The 19,226-nt window shown below is 52.3% G+C and overlaps 1 long non-coding RNA gene across 1 annotated transcript in view; it reads left to right on the top strand.

The window, feature by feature from the left end:
• Positions 1–2,886: 2,886 nt before the first annotated feature.
• Positions 2,887–19,226, top strand: part of LOC142293879 (uncharacterized) — a 35,691-nt gene continuing 19,351 nt past the window's right edge. The window contains exon 1 of the long non-coding RNA XR_012751297.1: positions 2,887–3,119. This is a non-coding gene — a long non-coding RNA (uncharacterized LOC142293879). The remainder of the gene's footprint in view (positions 3,120–19,226) is intronic.

Below are 19,226 nucleotides of genomic sequence, written 5' to 3' on the forward strand. Positions count from 1 at the left end.
CGACTCCACAGCCCTGCTCCGGGCTGAGTTCTGGGGACTGCAGTGCTCGTGCAGGCAGCCACATTTTCCTAGCTGCTGGCCCTTTAATCCACACTGGCACACAGCGTTCACTGATAAGCGCTGCTTGCACCTGCATTGAAGTTCATCTGTGGTTGGAGCGCATGGTGTGCTCCAGTTCCACAGATGAAGAGGAGCCGCAGCGCCAGCCAGCGTAGCCCCAGCACAGCCAATCCCCTCTCACGCTAAATGGCCCCCATCCACCTGAACTGTATGTTCCACCACCCCCTCCTGATCTGTATGGGCCCCCCCGAGCTGTATGGGCCCTCATCCTGAGCTGTGAGTGCCCCCCCCCCCCCAGAGATGTATAGGCACCCCAGAGATGTATGGGCTGCCCCCCAGATTCATATGTGCAGCCCCTCAGATTCATATATGCGACCCCTCAGATTCATATGTGCAGCCTTTCAGAACTGTATGGGCCCCCCAGAGCTGTATTTCCGGGCTTCCCAGAGCTCTATGCCACCCACCCCAGTAATGTGTATGCCCCCCAGAGCTGTATCTGTGGCCCCCCAGATTCGTATGTGCGGACCCCAGAGCTGTATGTCCAGCACCCCAGAAACTGTATGGGCCCATCAGAGCTGTATGTGCGGCCCCCTAGAGCTGTAAGTGCATTCCCCCAGAACTCTATTGCACCCACCACAATAATGTGTATGCTATAATCAGATATAAACAATGTAAGATATTACACCATTAGTATTAATTCACAAGTTATCACCACTTATACTAATGCATAGGGTTAGGCTGGGGCCACACGGGGGACTACTGCGATCCTCGCATAACACTCGGCTCACTCTGGCAGCACAGCAGAGCCGAGTGTCATTGCGACTGAAGTGCGATCGGACCACAGCTGCGGAGGGCGGGCCAGCGCTGAGGAGGGGAGGGCCGGCGCTGAGGAGGGGAGGGCCGGCGCTGTGGAGGATAGGGAGGGATTTATCTCCCTCTCTCCTCCGTTGCCGGCTATTGCCATTCTCGCCCTGCACTCACATTACACCGGTATAACGCCAGTGCAGTGCGATATTTTTCTCGCCCCATAGACTTGAATGGGTGCGAGAGAAACAAGGATCGCATTGCACCCACAGCATGCTGCGATTGTTTTCTCGGTGCGAATAGGGCTGAGAAAATAATCGCTTATGGGTGCTGGGACATAGGCTAATATTGGTCCGAGTGGAATGAAATGTTTTATCGCGTTCCACTCGCTCCAATTTTCATGCCGTGTGTCTTAGGCCTTAAGGCTGCTTTACACGCAGCGACATCACTAGTGATGCCGCTAGCGATCGCACCCGCCCCCGTCGTTTGTGCGTCACGGGCAAATCGCTGCCCATGGCGAACAATATCGCCGGTACGCGTCACATACTAACCTTCCCAGCGACGTCGCTGTGGGCGTCGAACAACCTCTTTTTTAAGGGGTAGGTTTGTGCGCCGTCACAGCGACGTCTCACGGCAGGCGTCCAATAGTAGCGGAGGGGCGGAGACCAGCTGCATTAACGACACGCCCACCTCATTGCTGGAAGACGCAGGAATGCTGTTGTTCGTCGTTCCCGGGGTGTCACACGTAGCGATGTGTGCTGCCTCAGGAACGACGAACAACCTGCGTCCAAAATGAGCAACAATATTTGGGAAAGGAACGACGTGTCAACGATCGGCGATTAGGTGAGTATTTTTTAACGTTAGCGGTCGCTCGTAGATGTCACATGCAACAACGTCGCTAACGAGGCTGGATGTGCGTCACGAATTCCGTGACCCCAGCAATATCTCGTTAGCGATGTCGTTGCGTGTAAAGCGGCCTTTACACTAAGAAACAATGTTAATGAGAAAGTGGAATTCTTTACGCACACTAGGTTAGGTTTCTGATTCAAGTACTCACTAAATACACACTATGTCCCAAGGTTGTTGTAGGGAATGAAAAAATCCAGCATGGGAAGGGAGCATTTTAACATAGCATGTGGGTAAGCAATACGGAGGGAATTAGCTTGATAGTAGCCCAAAAGATTCTTAAGCAATCAGTAATGTATGGAAAAAACCCCACATGGAATGTTAATATTATTAAGATATTTCCTAATCCTGGCATCGCTGCATCAGTCGCAATGGTTACCGAGTCCACATACCTGCGGACTACAAGAACCAGGGAAAAGGTTGCCGAGTGAAAGGGGGATAGGTGTGCAAAATGTGTGTGTGTGTTTGTGTGTGTATGTGTGTGTGTGTGTGTGTGTTTGTGCGTGTTTGTGCGTGTGTCGAATGGCACAATAGGGGACCAGGATGGGACATTGCTACAAGTTGTGGAATGAATTGGCTGAGTTTCAATTATTTCCTATAGGAATTTTGATTTGCTAGATGAGTAACATGGTTTACAAGCACACTCACAGAACCGATTGTTGTCGTAAACCAAGGTTCCACTGTATTCTTTTTTTATTATTATTTTTAATAATTTTATTACAAGAAAAAAAATCTTTTACTCTCCCTTTAGAATACAGGACATAGAGATGCTGCTCTGTACAATGGATCTCTATGTCCTGTGTAATCTGCTATGAAGTCATTAATTTATATAAAATCCTCTCTCTGATGTCAGCAGAGCCTGACAGCTAGGGCTGTTATGATATGTTTGGAAGCTGCTAGTTTGATCCCAAGGGGGGAGTGAAAAAGCACATTGTAGTTTGTTTTTTTCATTTCTGTATAGTAGTTTTATAGGAATGAAATACTCTAACTTCTTCCTTTACCAACATAGAGATGCAGTATATAGCTATCTATATGTTTATGTAGCTGAGGCTATCTATATGTTTATGTAGCTGAGTAAGTGCTTCTTGTTTCTCTGCCTGCAATACAGGTCAAGATTACCAAATCCTCATCTGTCTCATGGTGTAGGCAGTCACAAATCACTCACCACAAGCTCATGCGTTCCAGTCTCTTCCCGGGAAACCAGAGCAGAAGAGGATTTCATTTATGCACTGCTTGTTTTGAGTTACTTTATTCACTGAACTGAGAGGAGGAGTTGGGACAAGAGCAGGGAACTGCAGGAGTGAGCTCTCAAATCGGGACAGTCACGCTGAATCCGGGACGGCTGGAAGGTATGAAATTGACCCTTTACCGAACCCTACCACCTAATTTAGAATGAGAAGCCAAATCATATAGCCCATTTGCAGACGTGTGTTTCTGGATGAGGTTTATTTTAAAGCCCTTTTAATTCTAGAGTGCTATACAAATAACAATGTATGCAATTTTCTAGACAATATTGTCTATCAGTTCCTCACTGTTTTAAAAATCTGTGCTTGAATCACTACATGGAAACATACATTGTATTCAAAGGTTGGGAAACTGTCATGATCATAAGCAGAAACTCAGCTGTGTTCTGTAGATCAGGGGCCTCAAACACAATGGTAAGCTTTTCTCCCCCCATTCACCTTTTGTGTCTCCCCCTTTTTCCTCATAGAATGTAAGCTTACGAGCAGGACCCTCACTCCTCCTGGTATCTTAATTTTGTTATTTTGTATTGTCTCATATTGTCTGTACATGTCCCCTCTTAATTGTAAATCGCTGCGGAATATGTTGGCGCTATAGAAATAAAACTTATTATTATTATTAATGCAGTCCCTGTGGCTGCTTCATGTAGCCCACAGGTTCCGTAGATCCCTTGGCAATCATTCTCTGGTCCAGAGGGTTTCTGACATCAGAGCTTTATTTCAGTTCAGTTGAAATGTATTGCTGACATCAGCTGCTGGCCTTTGACTGGCCGGCGGCTGCCATTGGTATAGTTGTGCAGAGAGCGTGTCTCTATGAGGCACCAGCAATACATTTCAATTGAATTTGCATCAACTGAAATAAAGCTTTGATGGTGGGGACCCCCCCTGGACCAGGCCGCAATCATCAAGGGATCTAGGGTTTCTACAGGCTGCATGTGCAGAAAAGAGGATGCCTAGGGAACCAAGGATAGGTGAGAATTCTGTTGTTTTTCATGTGTATGAGAAGAACAGTACAATCAGGAACATTACTACAGGATGGGCAAATTACTATAAGATGCGGACATTACTACAAAAGGGGACCAGGATGGGGCATTACTACAAGATAAGGACCAGGAAGGGACATTACTACCAGATGGGGACCAGGATGGGGATATTACTACAAGAAGAGAACCAGGATGTGTACAATACTATAACATGAGGACCAGGATGGGGACATTAATACAAGATGGGGACAAGGATGTGCACATTACTACATGAAGGGGACAATGATAAGTATATTACTACAAGAAAGGGACAAAGATGGGCACATTAATACAAGAAATATTTTGGAGAACAGGAGAAGTCTCATAAGATTGGAGAAGGACAAATGTTGATATCTTCAAAACAGGTAAGAAGTTGGAGCCAGAAAATTACAGGCCAGTGAGCCTTACTTCTATTCCAGGAAAGATCTTTGAGCAAATTATTAAACAGCATGTAGGTAAGTACTTGGATAAGAATATGGTAATTAACAAGAGCCAGCATGGGTTTGTAGCAAACAAGTCATGCCAGACTAATCTAATTTTCTTCTATGATGGAATCACTGAGTGCATAAATCGGGAAAATGGGGTAGATATAGTGTATCGTGACTTAAGCAGCCATGGAACATGACGCCCACTGTGAAGTTCAGGCAGAGACTGAGTGAGCCGCACAATCAGTGGTGGCGTCACTCAGGTGATTTACAATTCCAGCTGAGGTTCCCACGGTCCTCCACCTATGACTGCAAATAACCTGAATAATGTCACCACTGATTACGGAGCTTACTCAGTCTCTGAAAACTCAAGATGAAAATAATATGGACGTATACCCTGCTGTAACTAAATAAAAGCATAGTGCATATGAATTAACATAGGGTACTTAGTAAACACTATTTTTGGTCAAAAAAGTGTAAATCCAGCCCACTGTGACAAGGTGTACCCAAATTGGGACAGTACCTAACACTCAATAATATATACAGTTAGGTCCAGAAATATTTGGACAGTGACACAATTTTCGCGAGTTGGGCTCTGCATGCCACCACATTGGATTTGAAATGAAACCTCTACAACAGAATTCAAGTGCAGATTGTAACGTTTAATTTGAAGGTTTGAACAAAAATATCTGATAGAAATTGTAGGAATTGTACACATTTCTTTACAAACACTCCACATTTTAGGAGGTCAAAAGTAATTGGACAAATAAACCAAACCCAAAAAAAAATGTTTAGTTTCAATATTTTGTTGCGAATCCTTTGGAGGCAATCACTGCCTTAAGTCTGGAACCCATGGACATCACCAAACGCTGGGTTTCCTCCTTCTTAATGCTTTGCCAGGCCTTTACAGCTGCAGCCTTCAGGTCTTGCTTGTTTGTGGGTCTTTCCGTCTTAAGTCTGGATTTGAGCAAGTGAAATGCATGCTCAATTGGGTTAAGATCTGGTGATTGACTTGGCCATTGCAGAATGTTCCACTTTTTTGCACTCATGAACTCCTGGGTAGCTTTGGCTGTATGCTTGGGGTCATTGTCCATCTGTACTATGAAGCGCCGTCCGATCAACTTTGCGGCATTTGGCTGAATCTGGGCTGAAAGTATATCCCGGTACACTTCAGAATTCATCTGGCTACTCTTGTCTGCTGTTATGTCATCAATAAACACAAGTGACCCAGTGCCATTGAAAGCCATGCATGCCCATGCCATCACGTTGCCTCCACCATGTTTTACAGAGGATGTGGTGTGCCTTGGATCATGTGCCATTCCCTTTCTTCTCCAAACTTTTTTCTTCCCATCATTCTGGTACAGGTTGATCTTGGTCTCATCTGTCCATAGAATACTTTTCCAGAACTGAGCTGGCTTCATGAGGTGTTTTTCAGCAAATTTAACTCTGGCCTGTCTATTTTTGGAATTGATGAATGGTTTGCATCTAGATGTGAACCCTTTGTATTTACTTTCATGGAGTCTTCTTTTTACTGTTGACTTAGAGACAGATACACCTACTTCACTGAGAGTGTTCTGGACTTCAGTTGATGTTGTGAACGGGTTCTTCTTCACCAAAGAAAGTATGCGGCGATCATCCACCACTGTTGTCATCCTTGGACGCCCAGGCCTTTTTGAGTTCCCAAGCTCACCAGTCAATTCCTTTTTTCTTCAGCGCTCTATTGGGAGACCCAGACGATTGGGGTGTATAGCACTGCCTCCGGAGGCCACACAAAGCAATTACACTAAAAAGTGTAAGGCCCCTCCCCTTCTGGCTATACACCCCCAGTGGGATCACTGGCTCACCAGTTTTCTGCTTTGTGCGAAGGAGGTCAGACATCCACGCATAGCTCCACTGTTTGTAGTCAGCAGTAGCTGCTGGCTATATCGGATGGAAGAAAAGAGGGCCCATATGGGACCCCCAGCATGCTCCCTTCTCACCCGCGGTGGTGCTTGTAAGGTTGAGGTACCTATTGCTGGTACAGAGGCTGGAGCCCACATGCTGTTTTCCTTCCACATCCCCTGGAGGGCTCTGTGGAAGTGGGATCTTACCGGCCTCCAAGCCCTGAGGCCGGGCTCCATCCACAGACCCAGAGAACCTGCTGGATTTGGAGCGGGAGTGCCGTTCAGGGACAAGGCCCTGCAACTTTCAGGTACTCTGTGTCCCCGGCAGGCACGGACACTCTCAAGGCTTGCTGAGCGTTATAGTGCGCCGGGGACAGTAGCGCTGTGCGCTGGGGTTAGGTCACTGCAGCTTTGCTGAGTGACGTTACATGTTGGGAACTACTGCGCCGACCGCTACTGGAGCGGCGGCGCAGCTGCGACTTGTGGTGCGCCGGGGACTTTGCGCCGACCGCGCTTTTACGGCGGCGGCGCTTCTAACTTTAGCCCCCGGCTTCTGCGGCCTAGCGCCGCTTCGTTCCCGCCCCCACCCTGTCAATCAGGGTAGGGGAGAGACGCTGCTCAATTGGCAGCGCCGAGGGCTGGAGCTTATTTACATGCTCCAGCCCTCTCACTAGGCACAGTGGGAAGCAGGCTTCCCGCTCTTCGTCTGTATACGCCCAGGGCCCGCCCCCCCTCTCCACAAGGACGCCGGCAGCCATTACACATGCGGTCTGGCTGGGGAAAGGCAGCAGGCTCTGGGAGACCCAGACTAAAGGGATTTCGGCGACCACACACCCGCTCCTAAGCGGGCGGTAAGCTGCACTTTAGTGCTGGCCCCACTAGTGCCTCAGTGTTATATTAGTGTACTTTTTTCTTAGTACCATATATATATATAGTTGCACTGTAAGGTCGCTTCTTGGCTGGACACCCTGTACTGCTCTGAGGAGGCAGCAACATGTCATCCGCAAAACGCAAGGGTGCCAAGGCACAGGCTGTGTACACTGTTTGTACTGCATGTGGGGCTGATCTACCGGCAGGCTCCAAAGACTCACATTGTGTGCAATGTTCAGTCCCAGTGGCACTTCGTCAGCCAGAGCCTAATGTGGTGGTAGCCCAGGCAGAGACGCCTGTGAACCCTGCCCCGGTGACGGGGACAGACTTTGCAGTTTTTGCTGATAAAATGTCTGTGACTATGTCAAAAATCCTGGAGACCTTGCAGTCCAGGCCAGTTACTCAGACCATGGACACTGCTGTGTCTATGCTCCCCGGTCCCCCTCAGTTGGAACTAATCCGTACTTCAAGGGGGTCTCAAGCATCACAGGCTGAAGTCTCTGACTCAGATGACAGTCCCAGGCAGCCTAAGCGAGCTCGCTGGGAAAGACCCTCCACGTCATCACACTGCTCAGGGTCTCAGCGAGAAGAGTCTCTCTGTGATGAGACTGAGGACGGTGATCAGGATTCTAATCCTGAGGCTCCTTTCAATCTGGATGCCCCTGATGGTGACGCCATGGTTAATGACCTTATATCGGCAATTAATAGACTGTTGGATATTCCTCCCCCAGCCCCTTCTGCAGAGGAGGCAGCGGCACAGCAGGAGAAGTTCCATTTCCTGTATCCCAAGCGTAAATTAAGTGCTTTTTTGGACCACTCTGACTTCAGAGAATCGATCCAGAAACACGACGCTCATCCAGACAAGCGTTTCTCTAAACGTTCTAAGGATACCCGTTATCCTTTTCCCTCTGAGGTGGCCAAACGCTGGACCCAGTGTCCAAAGGTGGATCCCCCAATTTCCAAGCTTGCGGCTAGATCCATAGTCGCAGTAGAGGATGGCGCTTCACTTAAAGATGCCAACGACAGACAGATGGACCTTTGGTTGAAATCTGTCTATGAAGCTATCGGCGCGTCGTTTGCTCCAGCATTCGCGGCCGTGTGGGCACTCCAAGCTATTTCAGCTGGTTTAGCACAGGTGGATGCTATCATACATCCAGCAGTGCCGCAGGTGGCGTCCCTAACTTCGCAAATGTCTGCGTTTGCGACCTATGCTATCAATGCTGTCCTAGAATCTACGAGCCGTACCGCTATGGCGTCCGCCAATTCTGTGGTTTTGCGCAGAGCCTTGTGGTTAAAGGACTGGAAAGCAGATGCTGGTTCCAAAAAATGCTTAACCAGCTTGCCATTATCTAGAGACAGACTGTTTGGTGAGCCATTGGCTGAAATCATAAAACAGTCCAAGGGTAAGGACTCTTCCTTACCACAGCCCAGAGCAAGTAAACCTCAACAGAAAAAGTGGCAGTCGAGGTTTCGGTCCTTTCGAGGCTCGGGCAAGGCCCAATTCTCCTCGTCCAAAAGGACTCAGAAAGAACAAGGGAGCTCAGATTCCTGGCGGGCTCACTCACGCCCCAGGAAAGCAAATGGAGGAACCGCTTCCAAAGCGGCTACCTCATGACTTTCGGCCTCCTCCCTCCGCATCCTCGGTCGGTGGCAGGCTCTCCCGCTTTTGCGACATTTGGCTGTCACAGGTCAAGGACCGGTGGGTAACAGACATTTTGTCTCGCGGGTACAGAATCGAGTTCAGTTCTCGACCTCCACTTCGGTTCTTCAGAACCTCCCCACACCCCAACCGAGCAGATGCCCTGCTGCAGGCGGTGGACTCTCTAAGAGCAGAAGGAGTCGTGATCCCTGTCCCCCCTCAGGAACGGGGGCGAGGATTTTACTCCAATCTCTTTGTGGTTCCAAAAAAGGACGGCTCCTTCCGTCCTGTTCTGGACCTAAAACTGCTCAACAAGCATGTGAACGCCAGGCGGTTCCGGATGGAATCCCTCCGCTCAGTCATTGCCTCAATGTCTCAAGGAGATTTCATAGCATCAATAGACATCAAAGATGCTTATCTCCACGTGCCGATTGCTACAGAGCACCAACGCTTTCTACGCTTCGTGATAGGAGACGACCATCTTCAGTTCGTAGCTTTGCCATTTGGTCTGGCGACAGCCCCTCGGGTGTTCACCAAGATCATGGCGGCAGTGGTAGCAGTCTTGCACTCTCACGGACACTCTGTGATCCCTTACTTGGACGATCTACTGGTCAAGGCACCCTCTCAAGAGGCATGCCAACTCAGCCTGAATGTTGCACTGGAGACTCTCCAGGCGTTCGGGTGGATCATCAACTTCCCAAAGTCAAATCTGTCACCGACCCAATCACTAACGTATCTTGGCATGGAGTTTCATACTCTCTCAGCGATAGTGAAGCTTCCGCTGGACAAGCAGCGGTCTCTACAGACTGGGGTGCAGGCTCTCCTTCAAAGTCAGTCGCACTCCTTAAGACGCCTCATGCACTTCCTCGGGAAGATGGTGGCGGCAATAGAGGCGGTTCCGTTTGCGCAGTTTCATCTGCGTCCACTTCAATGGGACATTCTCCGCCAATGGGACGGGAAGTCAACATCCCTGGACAGGAAAGTCTCCCTTTCGCAGACGGCCAAAGACTCTCTGCAGTGGTGGCTTCTTCCCACCTCATTATCACAGGGAAGATCCTTCCTACCACCGTCTTGGGCGGTGGTCACGACAGACGCGAGTCTGTCAGGGTGGGGAGCAGTTTTTCTCCACCACAGGGCTCAGGGTACGTGGACTCGGCAGGAGTCCACCCTTCAGATCAATGTTCTGGAAATCAGAGCAGTGTATCTTGCCCTACTAGCCTTCCAGCAGTGGCTGGAAGGAAGGCAGATCCGAATTCAGTCGGACAACTCCACAGCGGTGGCATACATCAACCACCAAGGGGGGACACGCAGTCGGCAAGCCTTCCAGGAAGTCCGGCGGATTCTGATGTGGGTGGAAGCCACAGCCTCCACCATATCCGCAGTTCACATCCCCGGCGTAGAAAACTGGGAAGCAGACTTCCTCAGTCGCCAGGGCATGGACGCAGGGGAATGGTCCCTTCACCCAGACGTGTTTCAGGAAATCTGTCGCCGCTGGGGGGTGCCGGACGTCGACCTAATGGCGTCACGGCACAACAACAAGGTCCCAACCTTCATGGCACGGTCTCGCGATCAAAGAGCGCTGGCGGCAGACGCCCTAGTGCAAGATTGGTCGCAGTTCCGGCTCCCTTATGTGTTTCCACCTCTGGCACTCTTGCCCAGAGTGCTACGCAAGATCAGATCCGATTGCAGCCGCGTCATACTTGTCGCCCCAGACTGGCCGAGGAGGGCGTGGTATCCGGATCTGTGGCAGCTCACGGTCGGCCAACCGTGGGCACTCCCAGACCGACCAGACTTACTGTCCCAAGGGCCGTTTTTCCATCGGAATTCTGCGGCCCTGAACCTGACTGTGTGGCCATTGAGTCCTGGATCCTAGCGTCTTCAGGATTGTCCCAAGGGGTCGTTGCCACCATGAGACAGGCTAGGAAGCCCACGTCCGCTAAGATCTACCACAGAACGTGGAGGATATTCTTATCCTGGTCCTCTGCTCAGGGAGTGTCTCCCTGTCCATTTGCATTGCCTACCTTTCTTTCTTTCCTGCAATCTGGGTTAGAAAAAGGTTTGTCGCTCAGCTCCCTTAAAGGTCAGGTCTCGGCGCTATCCGTCTTTTTTCAGAGGCGTTTGGCACGCCTTCCTAAGGTGCGCACGTTCCTACAGGGGGTTTGCCATATCGTACCCCCGTACAAGCGGCCGTTAGATCCATGGGATCTGAACAGGGTACTAGTTGCCCTCCAGAAGCCGCCCTTCGAGCCTCTGAGGGAGGTTTCACTTTCTAGACTATCACAGAAAGTGGCTTTTCCAGTAGCGATCACATCTCTTCGGAGAGTGTCTGAGCTGGCAGCACTATCATCCAAGGCTCCCTTCCTGGTCTTCCACCAGGACAAGGTTGTGCTGCGCCCCATTCAGGAGTTTCTCCCGAAGGTGGTATCCTCTTTTCATCTTAATCAGGATATCTCTTTGCCTTCGTTTTGTCCTCATGCAGTTCATCGGTATGAGAAAGATTTACATTTGTTAGATCTGGTGAGAGCACTCAGAATCTACATTTCCCGCACGGCGCCCTTGCACCGTTCGGATGCACTCTTTGTCCTTGTCGCTGGTCAGCGCAAAGGGTCGCAGGCTTCTAAGGCCACCCTGGCTCGATGGATCAAAGAACCAATTCTTGAAGCCTACCGTTCTGCTGGGCTTCCGGTTCCATCAGGGCTGAAGGCCCATTCTACCAGAGCCGTGGGTGCATCCTGGGCATTACGACACCAGGCTACGGCTCAACAGGTGTGCCAGGCAGCTACCTGGTCGAGTCTGCACACTTTCACCAAACATTATCAGGTGCATACCTATGCTTCGGCGGACGCCAGCCTAGGTAGAAGAGTCCTGCAGGCGGCAATTGCCTCCCCGTAGGGGAGGGCTGTCTTGCAGCTCTAACATGAGGTATTTCTTTACCCACCCAGGGACAGCTTTTGGACGTCCCAATCGTCTGGGTCTCCCAATAGAGCGCTGAAGAAGAAGGGAATTTTGTTACTTACCGTAAATTCCTTTTCTTCTAGCTCTTATTGGGAGACCCAGCACCCGCCCTGTTGTCCTTCGGGATTTTTGGTTTGTTTGCGGGTACACATGTTGTTCATGTTGAACGGTTTTCAGTTCTCCGATGTTACTCGGAGAGAATTTGTTTAAACCAGTTATTGGCTTTCTTCTTCTTGCTTTTGCACTAAAACTGGTGAGCCAGTGATCCCACTGGGGGTGTATAGCCAGAAGGGGAGGGGCCTTACACTTTTTAGTGTAATTGCTTTGTGTGGCCTCCGGAGGCAGTGCTATACACCCCAATCGTCTGGGTCTCCCAATAAGAGCTAGAAGAAAAGGAATTTACGGTAAGTAACAAAATTCCCTTCTTCTCAGAATGTACCCGACTGTTGATTTTGCTACTCCAAGCATGTCTGCTATCTCTCTGATGGATTTTTTCTTTTTTTCAGCCTCAGGATGTTCTGCTTCACCTCAATTGAGAGTTCCTTAGACCGCATGTTGTCTGGTCACAGCAACAGCTTCCAAATGCAAAACCACACACCTGTTATCAACCCCAGACCTTTTAACTACTTCATTGATTACAGGTTAACGAGGGAGACGCCTTCAGAGTTAATTGCAGCCCTTAGAGTCCCTTGTCCAATTACTTTTGGTCCCTTGAAAAAGAGGAGGCTATGCATTACAGAGCTATGATTCCTAAACCCTTTCTCCGATTTGGATGTGAAAACTCTCATATTGCAGCTGGGAGTGTGCACTTTCAGCCCATATTATATATATAATTGTATTTCTGAACATGTTTTTGTAAACAGCTAAAATAACAAAACTTGTGTCACTGTCCAAATATTTCTGGACCTAACTGTATATCTATAGCTGTAGTATCCGGGCGTTGCCCGGGATAGTAACAGTCTCTCTGTCTCTCTCCCAGTCTCTGTCTGTGTGTCGCTGTCTGTCAGTTTCGCTGTCTGTCTTTTTCCTTGTCTGTCTGTTTCTATCTCTGTCTGTATGTGCATCAGTCTATCTGTCTCAATCTCTGTATCTGTCTGTCTCTCTCTGTCTCTTTGCCCGGCTGTCTCTTTGCCCGGCTGTCTCTTTGCCCGGCTGTCTCTTTGCCCGGCTGTCTCTTTGCCCGGCTGTCTCTTTGCCCGGCTGTCTTTTTGCCCGGCTGTCTTTTTGCCCGGCTGTCTTTTTGCCCGGCTGTCTCTTTCCCGGTTTGTCTCTTTGCCCGCTCTGTCTCTTTGCCCGTCTGTCTTTTTGCCCGTCTGTCTCTATCTTTCTCTATACGTCTCACCACCGACATCTTTTTACCTCACATATAAGCTTCGTATACTAACCGTTTATTTTGTTCCAATAGCAACCACTGACAGTTGCTATTTATAGCCTGGAGCTCCCAGCTCCATTCAGTTTAATAGCTGCAGGATTTTTGTAGAGTAACTGGAAAGGACGGGGTTAAATTTTTTCTTTCGTCACGACAGCACCCACGAGAGAGGGATCCGCCCCCTTCAGGACAGGAAACCTACAGATAAAAAGGGGCGGTCCCCCTCCCTCATCAGTTGGTTTCCTGTCCTGCAGGGATCAGAACCTACAGTCCTGGGTCCAGTTGAGTCCGTGCGGTCTCCAAGGGAACGGCGGAGCTCAGGATCCGGAAGCACGGTCGGTGGAGCTCCCCTCGTGGACTCCGTCCTCCGGTGCAACTCGTCCTCTTTCTCCTGGTCCGGCTTTGCCTCCAGGGATATGACGCCTGCAGCAGAGCGTGCTTCTACTGGAACGTGTGCACGGCGGGGGGGGGCCCTGCCGCGTCGGCGCACGCTCCCTGCTGCAGTGACCCGGAAGTATACAGGAGCGCTTCCAGGGGAGCGGCCGGGAAGGTTCCGGGTGAAGCCCGTGGTCCCCTCCATCCTGGCCGGACGCTGCGGTGATGGTGAGTTGATATGGCGGTCGGGCCGGAGCCTCTCCCTGACGCGTGCCTGCGTCTTCACAGCTGCACGGCGTGTGCACGCGGGAGGGGGTGTCTTGGACCTGCCGCGTCCGCGTTCTGTCTCTACGGCGGTGGCCTGGCAGTGCTCCTGCTTCTGCGGATCGGGGGGGCTCGGCTGTGGATCTCTGCCAGCCCTTCCCCCTGCCCTCCTGTCCGGGGTCGGTCCCCTTCTGGGACGGTCCCTCTGCCGTCAGCGTCCCACATGCTGTGGCTTCCTGGCCGCCTCTTTTCTCTGTGGACGGCTTCCTGGTGATGTCTGCACTGGGGGGTGCGCTGGGGTGCCCTCTTGGTCTGTGCTCAGTGGCCTCTGTGCCCTCCTGGCCTCTGTGAGCTCCTGGGCCCCTGTGGACTCCTGGCCCCTGTGGACTCCTGGCCCCTGTGGACTCCTGGCCCCTGTGACCTCCTGGCCTCGGTGGACTCCTGGCCTCGGTGGACTCCTGGCCCCTGTGGCCTCCTGGCCTCTGTGGCCTCCTGGCCCCTGTGGCCTCCTGGCCTCTGTGGACTCCTATGGCCTCTGGGCCTCTGTGGCCTCCGGGCCCCTGTGGACTCCGGCCCCCTGTAGACTCCTGGCACCTGTGGACTCCTGGCACCTGTGGACTCCTGGCCCTTGTGGACTCCTGGCCCTTGTGGACTCCTGGCCTCTGTGGCCTCCTGGCCCCTGTGGCATCCTGCCCTCTGTGGTCTCCTGGCCTCTGTGTCCTCCTGCCCTCCGTATCCTCCTGGCTTCCGGGCCGCCTGCCTTCTGTGGTCTCCGGGCCTCTTGGCTTCTGTGGCCTCCGGGCCTCTTGGCTTCTGTGGCCTCCGGGACTCTTGGCTTCTGTGGCCTCTGGACCTCTGGGCTTCTGTGGCCTCTGGGCCTCCTGGCTTCTGGGGCCTCTTGGCTTCTGTGGCCTCCGGGCCTCTTGGCTTCTGTGGCCTCCGGGCCTCTTTGCTTCTGTGGCCTCTGGACCTCTGGGCTTCTGTGGCATCTGGGCCTCCTGGCTTCTGTGGCCTCCGGACCCCCTGGCTTCTGTGGCCTCCTGGCTTCTGTGGTCTCTGGGCTTCTGTGGCCTCTGGCCTCCTGGCTTCTGTGGCCTCCTGGCTTCTGTGGCCTCTGGGCCTCTGGGCTTCTGTGGCCTCTGGCCTCCTGGCTTCTGTGGCCTCCTGGCCTCCTGGCTTCTGTGGCCTCTGGGCCTCCTGGCATTTGTGGCCTCTGGGCCTCCTGGCTTCTGTGGCCTCTGGGCCTTCTGGCTTCTGTGGCCTCCTGGCTTCTGTGGTCTCTGGGCTTCTGTGGCCTCTGGGCTTCTGTGGCCTCCTGGCCTCCTGGCTTCTGTGGTCTCTGGGCCTCTGGGCTTCTGTGGCCTCTGGCCTCCTGGCTTCTGTGGCCTCCTGGCCTCCTGGCTTCTGTGGCCTCTGGGCCTCCTGGAATTTGTGGCCTCTGGGCCTCCTGGCTTCTGTGGCCTCTGGGCCTCCTGGCTTCTGTGGCCTCTGTGCCTGTTAGCCTCTGTGTCTGTTGACCTCGGTGCCTGTTGGCCTCTGTGCCTGTCGGCCTCTGTGCCTGTCGGCCTCTGTGCCTCTTGGCCTCTGTGCTTCGGGGCCTCGGTCCTCTGTGCCTCTTGGCCTCGTGCTTCTTGGCCTCGTGCTTCTTGGCCTCGCGCTTCCTGGTCTCGTGCTCCGGGCCTCGTGATTCCTGGCCTTGTACTTCCTGGCCTCGTGCCTCTGTCCCTCTGTGCCTCCTGGCCTGGGGCCTCTGTGCCTCCTGGCCTGGGGCCTCTGTGCCTCCTGGCCTTGGGCCTCTGTGCCTCCTGGCCTTGGGCCTCTGTGCCTCCTGGCCTTGGGCCTCTGTGCCTCGGGACTCTGTGCCTCCTGGCCTCGAGCCTCTGTGCCTCCTGGCCTCGGGCCTCTGTGCCCTCTGGCCTTGGGCCTCTGTGCCTCCTGGCCTCGGGCCTCTGTGCCTCCTGGCCTCGGGCCTCTGTGCCTCCTGGCCTCGGGCCTCTGTGCCTCCTGGCCTCGGGCCTCTCTGCCTCCTGGCCTCGGGCCTCTCTGCTAGGTGCCTCCTGGCCTCGGGCCTCTGTGCTTTGTGCTTCCTGGCCGCATGCCTCTGTTGCCTCCTGGTCTCGTATCTCCGACCTCTGTGATTCCAGGTCTTGTGCTTCCTTGCCTCCTGGCCTCCGGCCTTCCTGGTCTCTGGGCCTCCTGGCCTTTGTGGCCTCTGTGGCTTCTTGACCTCTGTGGCTTCCTGGCCTCTGGCCCTCCCGGCCTTGGGCCTCCGGGCCCTGTGCCTCCTGGCCTCCTGCTTCTGTATCTCCTGGCCTCGGGCTTCTGTGCCTCCTGCCCTCTGTGTTTCCTGGCCTCCTGCCCTCTGTGCCGTCTGCCCTCTGTGCCTCTTGGCCTCTGTGTCTCCTGGCCTCTGTGCTTCTGGGCCTCTGTGTCTCCTGCCTCTGGGCCTCTTGGCCTCTTGTCCTCTGGCCGTCTGGGCCTCTGGGTTTCTGTGCCTCTGGGCTTCTGTGCCTCTGGGCTTCTGTGCTTCTGTGCCTCTGGGCTTCTGTGCCTCTGGCCCTCTGTGCCTCTGGCCCTCTGTGCGTCTGGCCCTCTGTGCGTCTGGCCCTCTGTGCGTCTGGCGCTCTGTGCGTCTGGCGCTCTGTGCGTCTGTGCCTCTTGGCCCCTGGGCCTCTTGGCCTCTGGGCCTCTTGGCCTCTGTGCCTCTTGGCCTTTGAACCGCGGGGGCCTGTGTTCTGGTCTTCCGCCTCTGCCGCCTTGCGCCTCCCTGGCCTTGCGCCGGGCCTGGCGCCTCGGGCTTCATGCTTCGCTTCTGGTGTTCCTTGCTGCTCCCTTCTGGCCCTGCCGTCCCTGGTTCTCTCTACTGGGTGCCGTGCTTGTTTGGGCGCCCCTAGGTTCTTCCGTCCCGGCCGGCCCTCCTGTCACGGAGTCCCTTCCTTCCCCCCGCGTCACGGACCTCCCCTTGTCGGTGTGTTTTTTGTCGGGGCGTTGCTGCCTTCCCGTCCTTGCTGTGCTGTAGGCCACTAGTCCGCACCCAACCTTGTGGTCGGCTGTGGATGCTCTTCCTGCCCTCCCTTCCTACCTCCTCATCTGCTGTATTCCGTTGTCCTCTGTTCTGCCGTTCTCCTGTCGGGAAAGGTTGTGGGTCTCTTGGTCGGTCCCCTCCGGGTGCCTGTTTCTGCCCTGGGCGCCCTGTTTAAATCCCGTCTTGCGGGTTCTGAGGGGTTGTGCGCTTCCTTCCGGCTGGGGGCCGCTGCCAGCCGGTCCGTATACCGGCTCTCCTCCCTGGGGTCTTGCTCTAGGGTTGGGCGCCCTACCCTTTGCGCCCTTCGAGCCCCTCTCTGTCGTGTGCTCTTTCTCCCTTCCTTCCTTTCGCGTCCTTGATTGGGGGGGGGGGGGCGCTGTCCCCCCCCCCCTGGGTCGCTCGGCGGCCCCTTGGCGGCTGGATGGGTCTTTTGTTTTTTGTCTTTCAGGGTTCCGGCTGTGCTCCGCTGGTGTCATGCCGTCCCTTGCCCCGATGGCTGTGGGCTGCTGTTTCCCTCGTGTCTGTGGTGCAGCCTGTTCTCCTGTCCTCCTCGGTGACGGATCGTTCTCCTGGGAAGTGGCCTCCTACTTGGTGGCTGTGACGGATGTCTCCTCGACGGTTTTGTGAGGCTGTGCCTGGTCTAGTCCTTCCACTTTTCCGGGCTCTGCCGGCTGGCCTTTGGTTCTTCCACTGACCTTCCATTTGTCAGCTTGGCTCTTCACGTGGTTATCCCGCCCTTGGTGTGTCTTCTCTCTAAGTCTCTCGTGGGTGCTGTCGTGACGAAAGGAAAAGACTATATTACGTACCGGTAATGGGATTTTCCTGAGTCTACGACAGCACCCTTTACACCCCTGCCCTTTCTTTGTTTGTTTGTTTTTTCTCACACTTCGGTGTCCTGGGCTTGGTCTGTGTTCTTTACTAATTCTTTGGCGGTTCCTCTCCCGGTCTCTGCAACCAACTAATGAGGGAGGGGGACCGCCCCTTTTTATCTGTAGGTTTCCTGTCCTGAAGGGGGCGGATCCCTCTCTCGTGGGTGCTGTCGTGGACTCAGGAAAATCCCATTACCGGTACGTAATATAGTCTTTCCCACCCAAACATAGTCTTTGACGTTCTCTGAGTCACATGGAGTGTCTGTGCTAAATTTCGTGATTGTACATGCGACGGTGCGGATTCCTTTAGCGGACATACACACATACACTGAGCTTTATATTTTATATATATATATATATATATATATACATACACACATATACATACTGTGTCTTGCGAAAGTATTCGGCCCCCTTGAATTTTTCAACCTTTTCCCACATTTTAGGCTTCAGACATAAAGTTAAAAATGTTAATGTTATGGTAAAGAATCAACAACAACTGGGACACAATTGTGAAGTTGAATGAAATTTATTGCTTTTTTTAAACTTTTATAAAAAAAAAATACACTGAAAATTGGGGCGTGCAATATTATTCAGCCCCCTTACGTTCAGTGCAGCAAACTCACTCTAGAAGTTCATTGAGGATCTGTGAATGATCCAATGTTGTCCTAAATGACTGATGATGATAAATATAATTCACCTATGTGTAATCAAGTCTCCTTATAAATGCACCTGCTCTGTGAAAGTCTGTGTTCTGTGTAAAGCTGAGGTGGGAGAGTCTGTCCATAGGACAACAATCAGTCGTACACTGCACAAATATGGTTTTTATGGAAGAGTGGCAAAAAGAAAGCCATTTCTCAAAGATATCCATAAAAAAGTGTAGTTTAAAGTTTGTCACAAGCCACCTGGGAGACACACCAAACATGTGGAAGAAGGTGCTCTGGTCAGATGAAACCAAAATCAAACGTTTTGGGCACAATGCCAAACAATATTTTTGGCGTAAAAGCAACACAGCTCATCACCCTGAACACACCATCCCCACTGTCAAACATGGTGGTGGCAGCCTCATGGTTTGGGCCTGTTTTTCTTCAGCAGGGACAGGGAGGATGTTTCAAATTGATGGGAAGATGGATGGAGCCAAATACGGGACCATTCGTGAAGAAAACCTGTTGGAGTCTGCAAAAGACCTGAGACTGGGATGGAGATTTATCTTTCAACAAGACAATGATCCAAAACATAAAGCAGAATCTACAATGGAATAGTTCACAAATAAACGTATCCAGGTGTTAGAATGGCCAAGTCAAAGTCCAGACCTGAATGCAATCGAGAATCTGTGGAAAGAGCTGAAGACTGCTGTTCACAAACGCTCTCCATCCAACCTCACTCAGCTTGAGCTGTTTGCAAAGGAAGAATGGGCAAGAATTTCAGTCTCTCGATGTGCAAAACTGATAGAGACATACCCCAAGAGACTTACAGCTGTAATCGCAGCAAAAGGTGGCGCTACAAAGTATTAACTTAA

The sequence above is a fragment of the Anomaloglossus baeobatrachus genome, chromosome 1, assembly GCF_048569485.1.
Source record: "Anomaloglossus baeobatrachus isolate aAnoBae1 chromosome 1, aAnoBae1.hap1, whole genome shotgun sequence".
NCBI classification, from domain to species: Eukaryota; Metazoa; Chordata; class Amphibia; order Anura; family Aromobatidae; genus Anomaloglossus; species Anomaloglossus baeobatrachus.